The sequence below is a fragment of the Athene noctua genome, chromosome 1 (assembly GCF_965140245.1).
Source record: "Athene noctua chromosome 1, bAthNoc1.hap1.1, whole genome shotgun sequence".
Taxonomy (NCBI): Eukaryota; Metazoa; Chordata; class Aves; order Strigiformes; family Strigidae; genus Athene; species Athene noctua.
In genome coordinates, this window is record NC_134037.1 from 12,541,245 (window position 1) to 12,561,018 (window position 19,774).

Here is a 19,774-nt window from a genome sequence, read left to right on the forward strand (position 1 = left end):
CTTTAGTAGGAGGCAGAGCATATCTTAGCAAGGGAGCTTACAACTGAAAGATTCACAGAAGTTTAAAAATTAAGAATTGCCTACCTGCAATATTTGATCTTGGTACCATTGTACCAGAGCCAAAGGGAGGTGATGTGGATGGATCACTAGTGAAGGCACCTAGCACTAGGGTCTGTTTTGCTTGGTAGTAGCACAGCACTGTTAATCTGTAACAGGAGAAAGGGTAATTTTTGTGTTCACTTTCACTTTCCAGGAGCTGTACCAGAGCCAGTGAGCAGTAGCTCCTACCTGTAGTCTGGGTCTCTTGTGATCATTGGTATGCTCTGTCCTGGAAGAGTGTCTTTTTCATAAGAGACTTCATTTTCATAAATAATGTGATCACCTTCAAACTGTGCATATGGGAAGCTCATTAAAGACTGAATCTTCTCAGGAGCTGAGGCAGGGGAACAAAAAAAGAAAATGCAGGAGAGACAGAGACTTCCATCAGATGTATCTGCTCCGGCCATGGGCTTACCCTTACTGAAGTGCCGCAGGTAGTGACATGGAACTTGAAGAAGGCATGTCTTTCATTATACTCTCTAGGCTTGCAAGAGCTATCCCTTAGTTTGGTTTTACTCATATCTATGGCAGGAACTGTCTTCATTTGGGCAGATATCATTACGGTACCATCTGGGTGACATACTGAGAAAACCAAAAAGTTGGTTATAAACTCAAGGAAAGAATCACAGATCTTTCTATTGCTTCATCAGTTGTATAACTTACTTATAAATGCTGAAGAATTAAAACTGCAGCTAACGGAGAACGTCTTTAAGGTCTCCATAGTTCTCACTTTCCTCAGCGCAACATCAAACCTTGCTTTAATTTTCTGAAAGGCCACTTCCTGTGAAGGAGGTGATGGAAGAGGTCTCCTGTTAATGCACAAGATCCATATGTACAAAGTTCTGCTCTGTAACTCGTGCCACTTGAATGCTAACATGTCACAAGAGGTAAGTCAGTGCCTGAGTTAAGACTTGAGCCTGAAGCAACATGGGGGCAGAAGTTTTCATCTATGAATTAATTGGTCACTGTCACAGAAATAAATTTTGGCTGATTATTGTAGAATAGCTCAGATGTTTATTACAGCATCAGTTTTCCTTTGCCATGTCTTGACATTTTTGCAAAACGTTCCTTTAAAAGAGCTTCTTTCATAAAAGCTATATTGAAATATTGTTTCTGGCTCAGTGCAGATGGGACATTTTGCCTCATCTTACTAAAAATACTGAGGAGTTTGTTTTTGAAGACTTGGTGCATATCTTTTAGAGACAGCTTAGCATTGCAGATTACATAATACATGGCATTACCAGAAGGGTCCATGTCCGATACCTCTTGTCCCACTTGCACTGGCTTCAAGTCCTTCCCCCTGGAGTTTTTCCAGTACCTGTAATACTGTAGTGCTACAAACTGTGACTGTAGGACTGTGACTGTATGAGCAAACAGTCCTTTGTGCTTTAAAGAAGGCATTGCTATATAGTTCGTGTACCTCATAGATAACTCCCACAGCAAACAGAGGTATTTGCAAGATCAGGTGTGTAGAATTGGTAGCTGCAAGATACCCATTGGTAAGCACAACGTGCCGGTTCAGGAGCTTGTTACCAAGATACAGGTTCCAGTACTGGTGCAAGCCAAAAGTGGGGATGGCTAGATACAGGTTTTCTTCATCACAGTAACCAACTGCTTCTGGCAGTTCTGTGGAAAGAAGGTGGAATAAAGAGTTAGCAATGAAGGAATGTTTGAGCAATGGATGATGTTTGGCCCAGGCAGGGATTTCTGTCGTCATGGGCAAATTTTGCACTGGTACTGCAGCAGTGCTGTTACATGTATACTGGCATCACCTGCAGGGCTTTGGCTGTGTTGTGGATGTAGCAGCTCACAATCAGTGGGACTGGGAATCCTCATGCTTTGGCGGTGGCCTGCCAGCTTGCTTCCAGGACTACTCCCTGTTTCAGTAAGGCAAGCTGAGCTATGTAGGTATTATTTTTTGTCAACCTTCTTTGGGTTGAACCCAGAGCTATTTCAAAGATAAAATAGGACAGTAAGGAGACTCTGTCGCCTTTGTGGCATCAAAAATCTAAGAAGTTTGAGAACATACCAATCATACCTCCTGACTGGTTCAATAACCTTCTAAGTACAGCTTTTAGTGGATGGTTATCTCCCTACAGAAATGCTGTCTTCGGAGTTCACAGGAATTTGAGTCAGTTGAGTTCTGCCCTGGACTCAGAGGCAGAATTGCATTTGAGGACAAACTGAAACTTGTAGCAATGTCTGAAAGTTTTGCCAGTGGATGTATGTTCAAGTTATGAGGCATCTTGTTCACTGAGTTTGCAAGCCAACTTATTTTACACACTAGTTTTTATTGCTCTCAGTGTCTCGAGGGCAGACTGTCTTGCCAGTATGCAGAAGAGCTGCCATCAGAAAGCAGCAAGTTGGCTATGATACCAATAATGAGATATTTAAGGGTGGGGTTTTCCCAAAAGCTCTCATCCTCAGCCTAAAGCTGTTCTCACTGAATTAAATGAAAATCTGATCCATGCTGTTGATGCAAACCAGCTAATATTGGGGGAAAGCTTACCAATATCAGCAATCACACACTCCACCTCTGCAGAATGATAATACAGTGTCATCTCCAGACCCACACTTATAGTGTAGTTGACGAGGAGGGTGTATTTTGTTTCATTTCTATTCACATACTGAAAGAGAGAGAAGTGTAAGGCTGCAGTAGCAATGGCTTCCAGCACAGACAAGAATGTATACCCTGAGCAGCACTAATAATTATTCCAACCCTCCTCTCCCTTGCAAATAGCTCAGTCTCCAAAAACATCTCTTCGGCTGGCCTAAAACTCTTCAGAAATCTGGACTGGATTCAACAGCTCTTTCAGCCAAACATAAATGTGGAGAATTGTAGTGCCTGTTCAGAAAATGGAGGCAGAAATGAACACAGTGGTGTTTCCTCTGTAGCCCACTGGTGAAGGAGATCGTAGAGGGACATCTGAGTCCAAATCCTTATTCTTCTTTATTCAGAGTGTTACTGATTTGTTATTAATTTGAGTTGATGATTTTTCGTGATTTTGATAAGCAATGATTAGGATTAATCAATTAAATGGAATTTCACAGCCATATTGGTTTTATAAAAGATAGCTGTATAATGTTTTAAGTCATAGAAATATTCTGTTTAGCTTAAAATAACCATACAGACAGTATGCTGCGACAAAGTCCTTTGTAAAGGCCCAGGCTAAGGCCACATAGGCTAGTAATAAGCATTAACCAGATTTCTATTCAAAGAATAAGACTCATGACAAGGTATTATTGTTAGACTGTGCAGTGAGGACTATTTGTTGCCCTGTAGACCAGGATGCTCTAAAAGTTACATTGTGAAAGGGCCTTGAAGCATGTTAAGATTGCATTGTGAGCCAAAATCCTTGAGTCAAGGGCATTGGAGGGTCTTTCTTTTAGGTCAGTAGTCCATGGTGGTCGCAAAAGCAGCCCCCCGACTCATTTCAGGACTCAAGTGCGCATGACCAGAAGGGGGTGGGAAGAAGAAAATGAGTTATGGGAATTATCATGTATATGTATGAGAACTTGTTTAGCATGCGTTACTGTATCCTATATGATCAGCATGCTACATGGGTTAGGTGTGCGTTGTTGGTGAGCTGACTCCCCTACGTACCCAGCTGTTACTAAAGGAGTGTCTGCTGGTCTACATCACACTGATGTTGATATGTTCTTTTATCCCGTTTTGGTGACAAGCGTGTGGACTGAATCCAGGAGAGTGGGTAATCAGTAAGACAGAAGATGTGAGGAGATGTTGTGAGAGGTCCCTCTCAATATCCTCGCTTACTTCACTAAAAGTGCCCTCAAAGTAAAACCTGCTCTTCAACCTGAAAGAAATACTTCTGAAAATTTTTGCCTTGCTTTGATCCTTAATGCAATTTAACTGTGGTTTGACTGGAGCCTGAAAAATTTTTGTTCAAGTCCTGATCCTGTGTGCTCACAATATTGTTCCTTGTAACAGAAAATACCATCGCAGCAATGCATGATTTAGTCAAAACAGTGGTAGACTTGCAGTTGTGCATCTTCCCACTAAAGTGAGTGATTGAATTGCCTCTGTGAGTTTATACTTTTTACAAATATTTAGATTAGAAATGGTCCGAAGCTTAACGAAATTGCGTTTAGAATACCCTGAGTCTGCCTTTACATGCTCACATGGTCCATGGTCCATGCCAGCGGTCAAACGGCTCTGCATAAACAATATGTTGAGGAATTACTGGATGTTGGTAACTGGTGTTTGCAGGATTGCAGTAATTGTTTTTTTTCCCCAAGACACTCCTGTTTCAAGGGACAACATTTAATGGTGATTTGACAAACCTCTTCCTGCTGGGCGTGTGCTTGGAAAATAGCCGTGCTGACGGACATTAAAGGAAGTCATATTTCATACCATCTAATCACACTTGATGCTGCGTGTCTCCCAGAGACCTAGGGAGAGCAAGGTGGGGACATACAAACCTCTAATCGGGATTCAGATGATCTCACTATCATAGACACCTTTATGACTGAGGAACAGTTGTTGGTTAATAAAAGCCAGACTATGTTCTGAAAAGGGACTGCCCTACCTCCTCCACTCAGCTGCTGAAGAGACCTGCTATATCTTACCTCCTTTAGAACATACGGATCATCAAAAGAGACTTCCAGGATAAATCCTTTCGTTCTGTTAGAAAAGGGAGTTTCATAAATCTTAAACCCATGGTGCTGTGCTTCCCTCAGGCTAAATGGCACATTTCCTATTGTGATTGCCACCAGAGAGACATCAGGAAGAAAGTGTCCAAACGCAACATTAAATAGCCTTTCCTCTGGCAGAGTATCTGTAGTGAGAGAACATCAAATTACTGCTGATGTGGATCAAGTAATGAAGATGGTGGGGGTGGCCTCCTGTTCAAGTTCCAGGAAACTTAGCCAACAGCCATCTCTTTAATGCCTCTGATTAATGAGTGTTTGTGTTCTAGTCAGATCTGAAATACTCCGAGTACATGAGAATTGTTTCAAGCTGCAGGAGATTAACAACAAATACATACAACTTCATAGAAAGTGGGTTCAGTAACTTTCTAGAGGTGCACTAAGATGTGCAATGACTTTCCTGTAAAGAAATCTAGAATCTCGTTCAGCCACATAAAATACGGAAAAACTATTGTAATGTATGCTAGGAGGCTCCTTTTTCTTTCTATATCAGTTATCCTGACAGCTTCAAAGATATTTAGTGTCTCAATGCATTGGAAAATATAATTAAAAAACATTACTGCACCACTGGATGGTGCAATGATTTCAGTATGTTCCCAAGATAACAAATGCATGCAGTTTGGGGGAGAAAATGCAATCAATGAACGCTGTCTTCAGACAGTTCTCTCCAGCATGATAATTGCACAACACAGCATATTTTTATTAGGGTCCCAGTGCTCACTGGAAAAATCTGGATGTCAGTGTGAAAGAAATGTTTACATTCTTATCAGCAACTTATAATTTTCATTTCATCCCATAATGATGGGTGATAAATGATACATCCTTTAAGGCTAAAGGTTTGCGTTTTTTTAGAATACCATGAATCTTGACTTTGGCTGGCAAATTGGAAGTGGGAGTTGAGAACATTCTGATGATTGTAGGTGTGTGGCAGAGGTCAAATGGAGCAATGTATAGCACAGCAGAAGCAAGAGATTGATAAAAGTCAATGAGAGGAATGACTTACTGTTGATCACGGTTGGTATTTGTGGCATGAAAGGTGTGGTGATGGATTTGATGACAGTATACTTTGTGGCTTGCCAATCTGCATCTGTCCATGTGTGCTCCAAAAACAAGTCAATACTGTAAATGACTCCATACACACCACCAGATATGGAGCTCTAGGAGGTAAAATTTGTGGTTAAGTCTTAATTCTCAATAGCTCAGTAGAGGAATGATTGAATATGGTTAAAATTTTTACACTCGAAAGAGAAAATGGTATTCTAGTACTGTTTGGAATGGATTTTGCTAGGGCAGCTTGTTTGTTTGTTTGCCTGGCCCTTTTGTCTGGTCTATGTTTGGCTCAGATACTACTGAGATTCTCTGTAAGAAAGTATAAGGTTTGTGTGGGGTGTCCTCATTATGTTTAATAAGCAACCATATTTGCATTTATTTTTTTACAATCCTTGGATTACCAGTCAAGTCTCTTATTCTGTCCCAGTTCACTCTGAAAGTTTTTCAGTGCTTCTAAAAGTTCTTCACATCAAGGTTATCTCGTGTTACAATACACATAGTGATGTAAGTGTCCCTTGAGACACAAAAAAGTGAACTTCTGAAGGGAATAAATCAAAATCACACTAATATAATCTTCACAAATGGAACTGGTAAAGACGCTGGTGAGAATACTTCCAGCTCCTTTCTAAGTGTTCAAGGTGAGGTTGGATGGACTTTTGAGGAATCTAATGTAATGAAGGAGTTCCTGCACATGGCAGGGGGGTTGGACTTGATAATCTTCAAAGGTGTATTCTAACCCAAACCATTCTATTCTGTTCTACTGAACATTTCTTTTGACACTGCCTCTGTCCCTGTAAATTACAAATTGACAAGGAATATACTATGTCAAACAGGTGTCTGCACCCAAACTGCATGCTGGGAACCTCTCCTATGATAACTCATGCTGCCTGCACGGAAATTGTCTGGGAAAACTCCTTGACCCAGGCCAGAATTTTACAGGGGCTAGTTTCATAATGTAACAACATAGACAATTGAACTCCAGTGCCCAGGAATCCCTTCACTCTTAATTTCTTAGTATATTTTATAGATTATTAAGAAAAGACAGTCTCTTGCTTCTATCATATTTTGTAATCATAGATATTTAGTTTCTGCATAAGTGCTTTTAAAACACAGAGAAAGAACATCTAGGTCTTCAAATATTTCTTGCATCTAAGATTTTTAAGAGGCAGTCAATCACTATTTGGAATGATTTGGAATGATCATGATAGAAACATCTTCTATGCTGCAGGCCCTCAAATGTGTTAGTGTGATAGATTCATACCAACCTTTAGCTTGCCTCCTTCTGCTCCAATAGGGATAGTTATTCTGATGTGTGTCTTGTTGTACTCCAGTAAGTAGTTCTTCTCCTCCGGGTTTATTATGACTTGATCATTGATTCCCATTACAACGTTTTTAGACAGAAATGTGGATTCTTGAACCACTAATGTGGGGATAACACTCGGCACAGTCCATGTTAGTGTAGTATTAGTGAAACTGATGCCATCTGTTGAGTTATATAGTCCCAAAAGACCGAGTAAGTGGAGTTACGTTAGTCTTCACTTTACAATTACTGTCTTTCTCTGACTCCTTTTCACCAGGGTACCTTTGCAGCTATCACTAATGAAACGCCTTGTAGGATACTAGGGAACTGATGGCTATTTTGTCACAGAAACCATGACACTTGATGTAGACTTGAATCACCAGTTTCAGGTGACTAATTAATTTATTCAGAAGAATTGACAGTCATGCTACCTGCTCTGTTGTCCTTTTGGTCCCAGGAGTTTTGCCTTACTGGCAAAAGGAATGGGGCACAGAGCCACCTTTTTGGACCTTCTCTTTAGAATATTGTCTTGAAGATCAGGACAACTTAAAACCTCCTGCTTTCTTCTGAATTGTTCACATTAATACGGTTCTGTGAGAGACAGAAGGTGCAGCCACCACAGTTCTACAAAACACCAGGCTAGTTCTGCCTCTCCAGAGAAAAGGGCTAGGTGAGTCCCAAGGATGCAGAGCTGCATCCCATGTGTAGAGTTATATGACAGAGGAGAGCCAGGACGGTGGGATTAGTCCAAGGGGAGGCTCCCTGGCCTTTCTGCAGCAGTTTTACTTGTCTCCAGTTCCTCCCTAACATGGGGGTTTGAGAAACCAGAGACAAGGCACAACACCGCACAGGGAACACAAGTAATGTAGTGTCACAGCAAGGAACATGTTTCTCTGGGACTAAAGCCATGGAGTCTTAGCTCATGCTGCTCTGAGAGCAGCTTGTAAACCTCTTCTTACAGAGTAGATCACAGGGAAATGGGGACACTGTGTTTTCTACTAGCTCCTTAGGTGGTTATGTTTGGTGAACACGGAAGAAATCCTTACCAACAGGACAGGAGACAGTCGTGTCAATCAGCAAAAGCAGCCACCGCTGCCTGTACATGGAAGTGGAAGTGACCATGTTCATATTTACACCACTGACCTGTTGGGATGCAGGCAGAAACATAGAATTGATGTTCTAGAGCAGTAGTGGAAGCAACACAGTTTTGTGTCTGATTGAGAGCAGCAACTCACCATGCTGATGTCAGACTCGTTGCTGTGGTAGGGCGCGCGGAGGTACACGCGAGACGGCGTATTATTGAAGCTGTAGCCCAGTTTTGCTGCATCGCTTACCATTATTCTCTTTCTCCCTGATGGAGAAACAAACATCAGTTGCCATAGCTGGTATGCAATATTTTGAGTCTGCAAGAGAGAGATGAGCTGCATCAGATCTAAGACTACCAAAGTCTCTTAAAAAACTATGATATTGTAGCTCCTATTTTCCTGTTAGAAGCTGGAGTAACTGGAATGACACTGGACACTCACTACTAGTTTAACCAAGGCAAGAAATATCCTTGATATATATAAAGGTATGGAAGGCATCTTTAGAAATAGTCTTAGAGCAGCCCTGGAAGACACTTAGACTGATGGCCTTGAACAAATCCTCTTGGACAAAATGCCTGTGCTGTTAATAAAATGATTGCCTTCATGTCTGTCGATTGCTGGCGCAGTCTAGAGGCCAAATGATGGACTACCTTTTACAGTATGTAGCCGTACTGTGTCAAAGATAAGAAGAGAGGATGTCTGTACTAGTCTAGAATAAAGTCTTCTGAAATGACAACCATGTGGGAAGAGAGCCAAAAGGAAAAAATGGGCGTAAGGAGCAAGTAAGACATGAGAAAAATAGGACAAGCTTATATATTCCCCTCTAATACTTTCCAGCCTCAAATAATTTTGAGCTCAGGCACTCCTGAGCTATCTGAAGCTTCTTTGTATTTTGTATGTCTTGTTGGATTTCTCTTCAGTCAACTTTTCCAGACTCTCCTTGAGATCAAGCAAGCTTTTAGCAGTCACAACATCTTTTGGCAAGGAGTTTGACAGATTCACTACCCATTGTGTGAAGAACCACCTACCTTTGTTTGTCTTGAACTCAGTTTCCACTAATGTAACAAGCATATGGCTCTGTTCTCCCACCTAAATGTCTTTTTGCAGTCTAGAGCTCTAAGAAAACTTGAGAGGTTTTTCAGTACTTGTTGGCATCTTTGCCATCTCCCTTTTTTTTGACAGAGATGGAACTATGCTTCAAGAATGACTCCTGAGACTAGTGAGAAGAGGCAGGCTAGAACTGTTAGGAAAGACTCTTCTTCATACCTCTGGCAGTGCTGACATCCATGCTACAGTGTAGTCATTTGAAACTGAAGGGACATCGGTCTTCACTGACACCTGGGGACACAGAGGAAATTCTTTGGGAACAAAGAAATCTTTAGCATTATTACAGGCATGGGGAGCAGAGAGAGGGATTTCAGATTTCTTCTCCACTGAGTGTCGGGATTTAGCAATTTACATTCACTGGAGGTAATTAAAGTGTTTCCAAAGAGGTTCTTGATGATGGTAATTTCTGTGGCCTTAAAATGGAAGGTAAGATCATGGCATTTATGGTGATACACGTACAACAGAGAGAATACTTGGTGTATAACCAGATAACCTGTTTAATAGCTGGTAAGCTGTAAACTCGATCCTACTCTGAAGACTCTCAGGGGCACCTGGGTCTCTCCACTGGTGTTATAGGGAAGCAGGCTATTGGCTTTAACGGGGGTGGTTCCCTCTTCCCATGCAGCCTGAACACCTGACAATGCAGGATCCCCAACACCTCAGGTAGATGCTATGGTGTAAAACTTCTAGCATGTGCTGCAGAGTGAGGCGAGTTCTGGACACAGAATTAGGAGTCAGTGTTTGCCTCAGACATCTGTACCATGGTTTAACTGTGTTGCAACACCCAGAAATGACTGCACAGCCCCAAGTCCTAAGAGGCGAAATACGCTTTCTTCATCCTGCCTCTGGTAGGTGCATACAAAAGGCAGTGGAGTTTGCTTTGTTCAGTGTGTAGAAGGTGTGTAGACGCTGGTAGCAGGATGGACAACCAAATCATACCACCCAGTGGGAGGCAAGTTTTGTCTCACAATGATGTCCTGAGAGTTGTGTTATGCAGCAGGGCTGCAGCTCTGCAAACACTAGGTTTTATTATTTCAAATAAGAGGATGACATTCTCACAGATGCTGCAGCGCTTTGTAACATAAAGGTACTCTCGTGAGCTAAACATGTTGGCTTGCCTGGCTGCTGATTCCCTTGCAGTGGCTTGACTTACATCATCTGTACAGTTAATTGAATTTCACTGCATTCAAAATACCTATGACATGTTACTAACAAGCACCTGCAGTTACACCCTCTGCTGAATATCAGCAGGTTGCTATTGCGCCTGGCACATAGTGTAAAATCAACTTCTGACAGGAATTTCTGGAGATTGTTGTGCCTGGCAGGGAGCTTGGATGTAGCTTCGCCTTCAGTGGGAAAGCTTTTACCTCCATGTAGTTTTCTTCACACACGATTTCTCTTGAAGCCCAGGAAGAGTAGGAGCAGTACATAGGGTAGGTGTAGGTCACAGCTGGCCTCATGCTTGAAAATGAGGAGACCTTGATGTTCACAGTCAGTGAAAACAGCTCATCTGCCTGGGAAGAAAAGCAGCAATTCAGCAGATAGTGTGGAAAGTCCCAGCAGCGGCTGCGTGGCACCATCCAGCCCAGTGTCCTGTTCCTGAAAGTGGTTTATAATGACAACAGGTTGAGAGCTGTAGTGATGGTTCCTCCAACACAGTGACCTGTCTTGAGTAGGTTTGTGTCCAGGGGTTTTCTGAGTCAGAGACATTGACTCCTCACAGCCTTTGTCTCAGATCACATCTCAGCACTATTCTTGCCACAGTATTAGGGAGCAGCTAGTCAGGGGAAGATCTGACTTACCTCACCACGTGGTTTAGGTTCTTCCCATTCATGACTGCTGTGTGCCTCCTCATGGAGAGATGTACTGGATCTTTGAGTCTGATGTAGGTAGTTCAGATCTAGCTTACAAATGCTGTTTAGTGTCTATCTTGACTAGCTTCAGTAAGTGCTCCTTTTGGTCCTTCAGTGCTCCAGGAGCCACACATGAAGCCATGCTTCTATCTGATATGGTTGTGTATTTTTCTACAGAAAAAGGCAAAACCTTTCCAAAGAAATTTCCAGTATGGAAATCCTGGTCATTGCACAGCACACTGTACACCTCCCATTCTTGTTAGCATAACCTCTGCCCATGAAGTTTTACCTTATTTTTTCTGTGGGGCTTCCAGGACCAACCAGACTAAACATGGACAAGCAATGAGGTTTCTACTCTGATATGTTCTGTTTCTAGGTACATTTCATCTCAACTAACATTTAGAAATTAGAAATCCAGGCTAAAATTTTACACATATTTTAGGAAGGGGTGAATCACCTTCCGGAGATGCCCGTTTCTCTCCATTGACTATTGTGGAAGCCTAAACAACTAGTTTAGACTAGACATTATCTTTTAGATGTCTAAAGTTAAGTGAAATAAATATGGGTCTAATAGATGTGTGTGATCTACATTCCTAGGCATGTGTTAACAGGCACATTACCACACAAATTAAGCCAGGAAACGATCTGCCAGAATCACACTGCAAATGTTGCTTTTTCAAGCAGATGCCTACTTCTTTCCAGAGCGGCTTTCAAGAAACTCTGGCAAATCAGCAGCTACAAGGATATGCTTGAGAACTGGCAGCTAGTCAGGAGCATTAGGCTAAGTGTCATTTCATGGAGAGAGGAAATCCCATGTCAGTCACACTGAACAAACCTCATACTGGAGAGCCATTGCCTATTCATTTCTACACACCATCAACACTAACTCCTTGAGTTTGCTATTTCTTGAGGTCTCAAAACATGCCATTAGAATGCCATATAATATCTCAATATTGTCTTTTTGGAGAGGATATACTTACTGTCTGAGTTGTTTTCAAGCCTGGGTCTTACCTCACTGGCCACATGACAGCCAAGCACTGACGCGCGGAAGATGGGGTTGCCCCACACATCTTCTGACAGGACATAGCCACAGCGAGATGCTAGTTTCTCATCCAGAAGAACGGGGCCAGCATAAGGATCTACAGAAAAATTGAATGATATGCGTGATGGAGAGCTCAGGACAAGTCACAGGACAGAGTGGTGCTGAGGCTCCCTCATGCCGTTCTCTTCTGAAAGGTCCAGCTGGGTTGGATGCTCTCCAGAGACGTGTGCTGTTAGGGAGCTGGCAAAGCTGTGCTGGTATGTGTTAGAGTGCATGAGACAGTCTGGCATGTCTCAAGATCACCCACATTATGTTCACTTTAATGCCCATTTGTGTCCAGAAGCTTGTGCCATAGCCAGCTTGAAGTACCATTATGGAGAGGCATCACACATATTTCTCCCTCCCTGATTTTACTCTCTAGAAAAGAGTTTTGGGCTATTAAGCCCACCCATTTCTAAAAATCCTCAAATCGTGATAATCTGCTGCTCACTCTGGTCAAACGATACAGTCATGGACTTATTTTGGATGGGCACTTCTACAAATTGGTCAGGTTTGCTGCTCATCTCTGTTAGGTAAGGCACCTATAGGGAAACCTATAGGGAAGCCAAGTAACAGGCATAATGAAGCTGGCTGCACTCAGCTCTTGATGCTAGTAGAGTTAATAGCATCATATTTTGTTAATCATCTGCCCACTGATTAAGGAACTATTTTAGTCTTGTACAAGAATCTGTACAAATAGATAGGGTTTAACTAGCTGCCATTGTAATTTCTAGATTTATCTGTTATCTTTATATGTTGAACAGTACTAATAACTGCTGTTTCAGTAGATGTATTCTTGCAGCCAGGATAGACTAAGGAGATAAGTGAGAAGAATTTTGGAAGAAGAAGGAATAGCTTTTATGGGACCAACTGATAGAGCTGGAAGAAACAAACAACTTTTTTGTGCCTGAAGGCTGGTCTGTTTTTTCCAGTGATATCAGTTGTTCTCATAAATGCTATCACTTCTCCCCACACCCTTGATGTACTTGACTTTTTCAGTTCTGCCTCCAAATCAATTGTAAAAACCCAAAACCCAGGAAAAAGTGGACTGATCTCAACAGAAAGAAATCTGGTTTGGGGTGAAATCACATACTTTTTTCAATCTGATATGAACATTTTCTGGTTTTCATTTTGGTTAAGTAATTTTTGTTTTCCTCAGCAAAATGGAAACCCTTTGTTCAATCTGAAATAGGGTCTTTAACTGACATTGTGGTGTTAAATAAAAAGGAAATTTAAAAAAAAATCCTTTAATTGCTGCAGCACTCACTCAGCACTCATTGAGAGTGTGTTTTCTGGGTATTACCCAGCCTACACTGCTGTTGTCATTTGTGCTGTCCAGGACATATCCAACCTGCAATGTCGCCTTTATTTTCCTTGCTAGACATTTGTAAGGGCTCAGCAGAGGAAAGAATGAAAGCCAAATGTCAGTCCTTTCTGTTCAGATCATCCTTTCTCCTTTCCCCAGCATGTCAGTTGTAATGGGCAAGGGGACTATGGCTGTAGATACAAGGTTTACTCATCTGTAAGGTTACTGGCCAAGCTGAGGTGTGAGAGGCCAGGCCTAGGTGGCAAGGATGTTCTGTAAGTTCTTTGGGGTCAGTTACCAAAAATCACGTGGATGGCAGCAGCATCCAGATCACAGACACTGTGATCACTTGGGTGATTCCCCAGCCTTCATGGTACTCAGGACAGCCACTTGTTACTCACCGTGGATTTCCAGCTGGAAGAACTTTCCCTGGAGCACGAGTTTGTTCAGTTTCATCCAAAAAATCCTGGAGCGACAACTGCTCTCTACAAAACCTGGTGGGAGCACATATAGAGCAGATGAGCCAGTGAGGCTGGAGGGCAGAGGAGCAGCACATCTTGTTACAAGCAAAATAACTGAATTCTCATCCTTGCCTCTCCCCACTATCCTTTTATCATGTTTCACCAACCTGGGGGAGTCATCTGCCTCCCTTGTCCCAGCCAGAACAGCAAGAAAAGCAGCCAGATCCTGCAGTTTAAGTACATGGACAAATGATGGGGTGAAGAGAGAAAAAAAAAAAAAAGATCAACATGGCAAATGAACAAGGCAGAAACTGAAGTCTCATTACCTGCATAGTGAGTAACCCACAGCCTCCATCAGTCCCCAGAGACCTGTGCATGAGCAGCAAAGTCCTCCTCCCTTTGAAGTAAAGCTGACCCAGCTGTGGAGGGGGGACTTGGTCAGACCTGGGAGGAAAGGTGTAGCCGGCCTTTTACAACAGAGATGGTGCTGTCTTCTCCAAACCTTCTGTGTGAATCGGGAGAGGCTGGTGGCTTCTGTTGTGGAGGGACACCTGGGCTGAATCCTGCAGTGCCCTCCAACGTTATCTGAGCTCCTGGCAGTGGGAGACAGCCTCCCTCTCGCTGGGAGGGCAGAGCACCCTTCTGCCAGGTATTTACAAGGTCAGATGCTGCTGCTGAGCCTAATTTTAATGAGCGCAGCAGAGGGTGCTCGGTGCTTTCCATCAATCCCTGGGAAGTAATATCATTCCTTACAAGCCAGTTGGGTAGCTTTGACTTCTGGTCTTAAGAGCACATGAAACATTTCCTCGGAGGTATCTTAATTGGGTCTACACAGGAAATACATTTTTGTTTCTGTGAAATGTCCCAGTGACCCAGCCATGCCAGAGATAACAGCAGTTCTTTGGCAGCTACACATTTTGCTTTTGTGGATCCAGCTAGGTTGCCCTTTGATTTGTTTGATTATCGGAAAGTGTTTTGGTGAAAACATCTTGTTTTTAGAAGTGCTCCTATATCTCTGGATCAGTCAGACCATGTGCAGGTCTGTAAATTGCCAATTGTATTGTCTGGGAAGAGAAAGTCATTGCGCTTTTTGGGAGCTGTGACTCTGGGTCTGCAAGTGCCCTGGGAGGTTTGGTGAGCTAAAAATACAGCTTCTGTGGCATGGATGAGCTATGGTGGGGTGAGAAGTTTGGGGCATTTAGGTTGACATTTTAGCCATTGAAACCCAGGGCTCAATCTCCTTTTGGTCCCCATTTTGGCCACTGTGCAAGCATTCTTACCTTACTTTGGTTCACATGCATGAGCATAGCTGTGCTGTAGAAATGAGATTGTTTTTACAGTACATTTCACATCACTTTGGGATAAACAAAAGCTGGTGGGCATGTCCACTCACAGGACACAGTGCAGCAGTGTAATTTCCTCCTCTGTTCCCTTCTCTCAGAATACCTCTGAGACCACCACTGCCTTGTCAGATACGCTCATTTTATACAACAGGGAGCCGGTGGCATGCTGTGTGAGTGCTCTGGAGTGAAGCCCCGGGGCTTTAGCAATCCCCTAATTAATGTCCTTTGGCCACAAGACCCTTTCTCATTCAGCAGGAGCCCAAGTACAACTTCTGCAACAAACTTCTCATGAGTCCACGCAGAACTCGTTGCATGATCCTGGCCTGTGTTAACCCTGTGTCCCCGGACTCAGAGTGATTCTTCATTGAATCCAGCTGGGGCTGGAATTCAGCTGGAAATGGCGGTACTCAGATACCACAGTGATGAGTGTGGTGTAACAATAAGATTTTGAATTTTGAGTGAAAACTTCAGTATATTTGGATAGCAAATGGTTCCAATTTTGATAAGCCACTTCCAAGAGCCATGTAGCATCTCTCTGAGATACTGAGAGTCAAGGTCTGAGAGAGCCATGTTTGGGAGGGCGTGACTGCAATTTATTAATAAACAGCCAACCATCAGGACAGGTACACAACAGCAATTACCTGCCTTCTTTGTACAAGCAGTGAGGAGATGAATTCCCATATCTTTGGACAACTCAGAGCATCGTGATTGCTCTGTTTCTGGCATTAATCATGGTTCTAAATGTGGCAGAAACGACTTTGGATGTGACAGCAATTGTGGTCAGTGTGTGATAGCCAGCTCTTGGCCTCACTGTCAACTAAGCAAAGCAAAGCAAGTCCAGGTCAAATGCTTTTGGCTTCCAAGGATCGTTTAAGTGCTGTGGAAAGCACTGTTAGCATTGGGCGGCTGGAAGCATCAGCTGCTTGTAGTCCCTAAAGTCCCTCTGGTACTCATTATAAAGGTAGGGAGGATAAACTTGTGCATTCCAGGTTATTATATTTGTCTACTCAGTTTTCCTTGCTGTTTTGGCTGCATGAGAGCACCCATCTTAATGTTCTTGTAGGGTAATAAACAGCTGCTGTGTTTCGACATTGAGGTGATGGCATTTTGTGGTGGATAAGATGATTCATGGCTTGGGTTCTTTCAAGCTGAAAGGTACTGTATGAATGTAATGTTTTGGTTTCTCTTTTTTTCCTGCATGGGTCTGGAACTGGCTTTTGTATTATATAATGTGATTGAAAGTTTAAAACCGGCCACTTGGAGCAGCATGCATATAGCACCTCTCCCAGTGAGGCTTGCTTTTACTGCTGGAAAAAGGCTCCAGCCCTTTGAGTAATGGTGTTTGTCTTTCTGTTGTTCTGTGGCACTGAAATCCCCAGGTTACTTGAATGCGACAGAAAAAACTTTTTAATTTTTCTGTCCCAAGTCTTTTAATTATAAGTTTATTTTTCCAGTTGGTTAAAATACAAGAAAGTTAGTTTTGTTTTGTTTTGGTTTTTTTTTTTTTTTACTACGTCCCATGTGATGATCTTAAGTAAGCCTCATAGTTTGATGCTTAGTCTAAGTATTATTGGACAAAAGAAAATAACTAGTAAACAATGGGAAAGGAAATGGGGTGAAGTGTGGTTTTAATGTAGCAAAAGCAGAATCTTTGCTTATATAGAGTTGGGAGAAACCAAGATAAGGGATCCCTGCCCTGCTTGTCCTCTTGCAGCTGAAGGACTGACAAATCTGAAATAGAAAGATTGGTATGTCTGTATTTCTAAACCTAGAAAAAGTTGCCAGGAAGGTGACCTAAGATGTGACAACCAACTAGAGAGCGCCACTAGTAAGTCTTCAAGAAGGAGATGCTAGAGGAGATGCTTCTCCATGGGAAGAGCTATGCCTTGGAGTAAACTGAGAATTAGATAACCAGGCTGTGGGTCCAGCGGATGAGAAATGGGAATGATGCTAAGCTTTATCTCTGAGAAATATTTTCTCAGGGTGTGTGTCTGTGAGACACAGAGAGGTGCAAGCAGCCTCCACCTGCAAGGTAGCACTCCTGTTCTGGAAAGGGCTTGATCACCAGGCACAGACATGTGCCTGAGCTTCACTCCCACCTGCATTCAGAAGGCTTTTAAATCCCCAGGGAAAACAGCTGATAAGGATAGTTCTGGTTTAACTTCCTACCATGCCACAAGATGATCTCACCAACGCAACTGAAATGCTCTGTCCATTTTTGTATGCACACATGGTCTTTCAGAGGGCTGAGGCCTTACTGTTGTGTGTGGATGGTGCAGAGAAAAATACATCCTGTAAGGAACAACTATAGAATAATCAGCTCAAAGAGGAAATTTCTTCCTATCTCCATGAGCTAGTAGTTGGCTTATGCACTGGACTGTGAGAGTTTACATTCCTCATTTGTTATTATAAAACTATTATTATTATTATTATTATTGTCTGTATAATGTGTGTTTAGAAAGTGTCCTTGTGTTTATGCCATTTTTATCTTTAAAATATACCATACTCAAATTCATATGAATTCCAAAAAGCAACACTTGCTGTCATTGCATGCCATTAAATTGTTGAAGTGGTGGAAAAAGCGCAAATAAGCAGACCTATATAATGATGGGCTTTTAATTTTTTTTTTTTTTAACATGCTATTGGTGTTAATTTCTGTGTGCCTGTAATGTTTGTGTTCACTGTAACCGAACAATAGAACTTTGTTTTTGTTCTTTGTGTAAATTAAAAACATCTGTTCTCTTTATATGAAAAGTTGTTTTTTAAAAGAAGCTGGTCTGATCTAACTAAATACCAATGCTGTGTCCACAATGAGTTACTATTAATATTTGGGAAAGGCAACCATCCAAAGCAAGTGTAATGTCAAATCACTGGCGGGAGTGCATATTTATTGCTCGAAGTGACAGATAAAAATGCAGAGGTTACAAAAACAAAATTCTTGTGGATGACTAATGATGCGTATATATGCCCCCAATGCCCCATCACCACATTTATAATTGGCAGGGTGTTCTCCACGACCTCCTGCTCCCCAGAATTAATCGACAAGAGACTGGTAGCTTGGCACCCTCCCTGGAGGAGCGACACTGCTCCTACCTTCCCTTTAGGCAGACTCTGCATGGAGTGACCTTTGGGGCATGCTGGAATATGATCCATCTATTTAATTTGCCTGACTTTTCTCCCACCTCGCTCTGGTATTTGACTGCATGGGTTTATTTTCTGCTGAAGGCATGTGACTTTTTTTCCTGCACAGGTGGAGGAAGTGGAGCATCCACTGTGTGTTTCTGTGGTGCCTGTGATGCCGGCATGATAGTGGTCTTCAGAGTTGACTGTAAAGTCTTGGTATGAAGGAGCTGGCAGCCCAAGATGGGATTCTGCCCTTTCTCATGAGGAGCAGTTCTTCATTCATCATCAGTCTTGCTGAAGTAGTTGGAGGTTATTTCAGAGAAAAAAGTATACTATTTATCACGAGCACTGGTGGCAGAACTGGGGTCTGAGAGGTTCAGTGCTCTCCCTGCCCAGGTGGAGATATATATAGATATATATAGATATATATATATGTGCCTTGTCACTAATGTACTTGAGCACCTCAGAGATGATGAAGTTCTCACAGGCAGACGCCTTAGGAAGAAAATAGATCTAACTAACATTTCTTCATGAAAGGCCTGGTTCCAGAAAGCATCTCTATTGAGTGCAGCAGTTAAGGCTTTGCTTAAATCTCTTTTATTTCAGCAAGACTTAAACACAGCGAAATCCTTTTCACGCCCTGGGCATGCAAAGCCCAGACCCCCTTCTTTCCCTTCTGCTATCTCTGGTGTCCTGTGCCAAGGGTGCCAAGCCCTTCACTGGCAAGAACCAAGAAAAAAAGCTTGTCTGTGTTAAAGAATTAGGTATTTTGTTGATATGCTTATTGCAGACAGTGCTGCAACAGATATTGACCTGTTATCAGTGAAACTTCCCTGCTCCCTTTTGAGATGCCCCATCCTAATGTGTCCTTTCCCTCTCCTGTTCTCCTGCAGGGGAGCCCTCTGCTCCTTCCTTTCCCATACCCTTTTCCTTAACTACCCCTAATACCCGTATTATTCACTTCTATCTCTTTCCACAGCATCTCTGCTCTCTCTGTGCTTCGCACTGTGGCGTGCCCCCATCCCACTCCTGACAGGTACCCACGCCAGTGCTGGCTGCAGCCCGGGTGGGCAGGCAGCTGCCTCCCACAGGGCCAGTTATCATCAGCTGGTTGGTGGTATTTCGCCTCCGTCTCAGACACCAACTGCTGCCTCCAAGATCCAGCTGAGTGCAGAACTTGCTGAGTCATATTTTCACCACAAAAACGCTCATGTGTTTCCCGAGAGTCATGCAGTTATAGGCATGGCTTGGCCGGAGAGGAGCAGACAGCTCTCACCCTGAAGCGCATCCAGGAATGC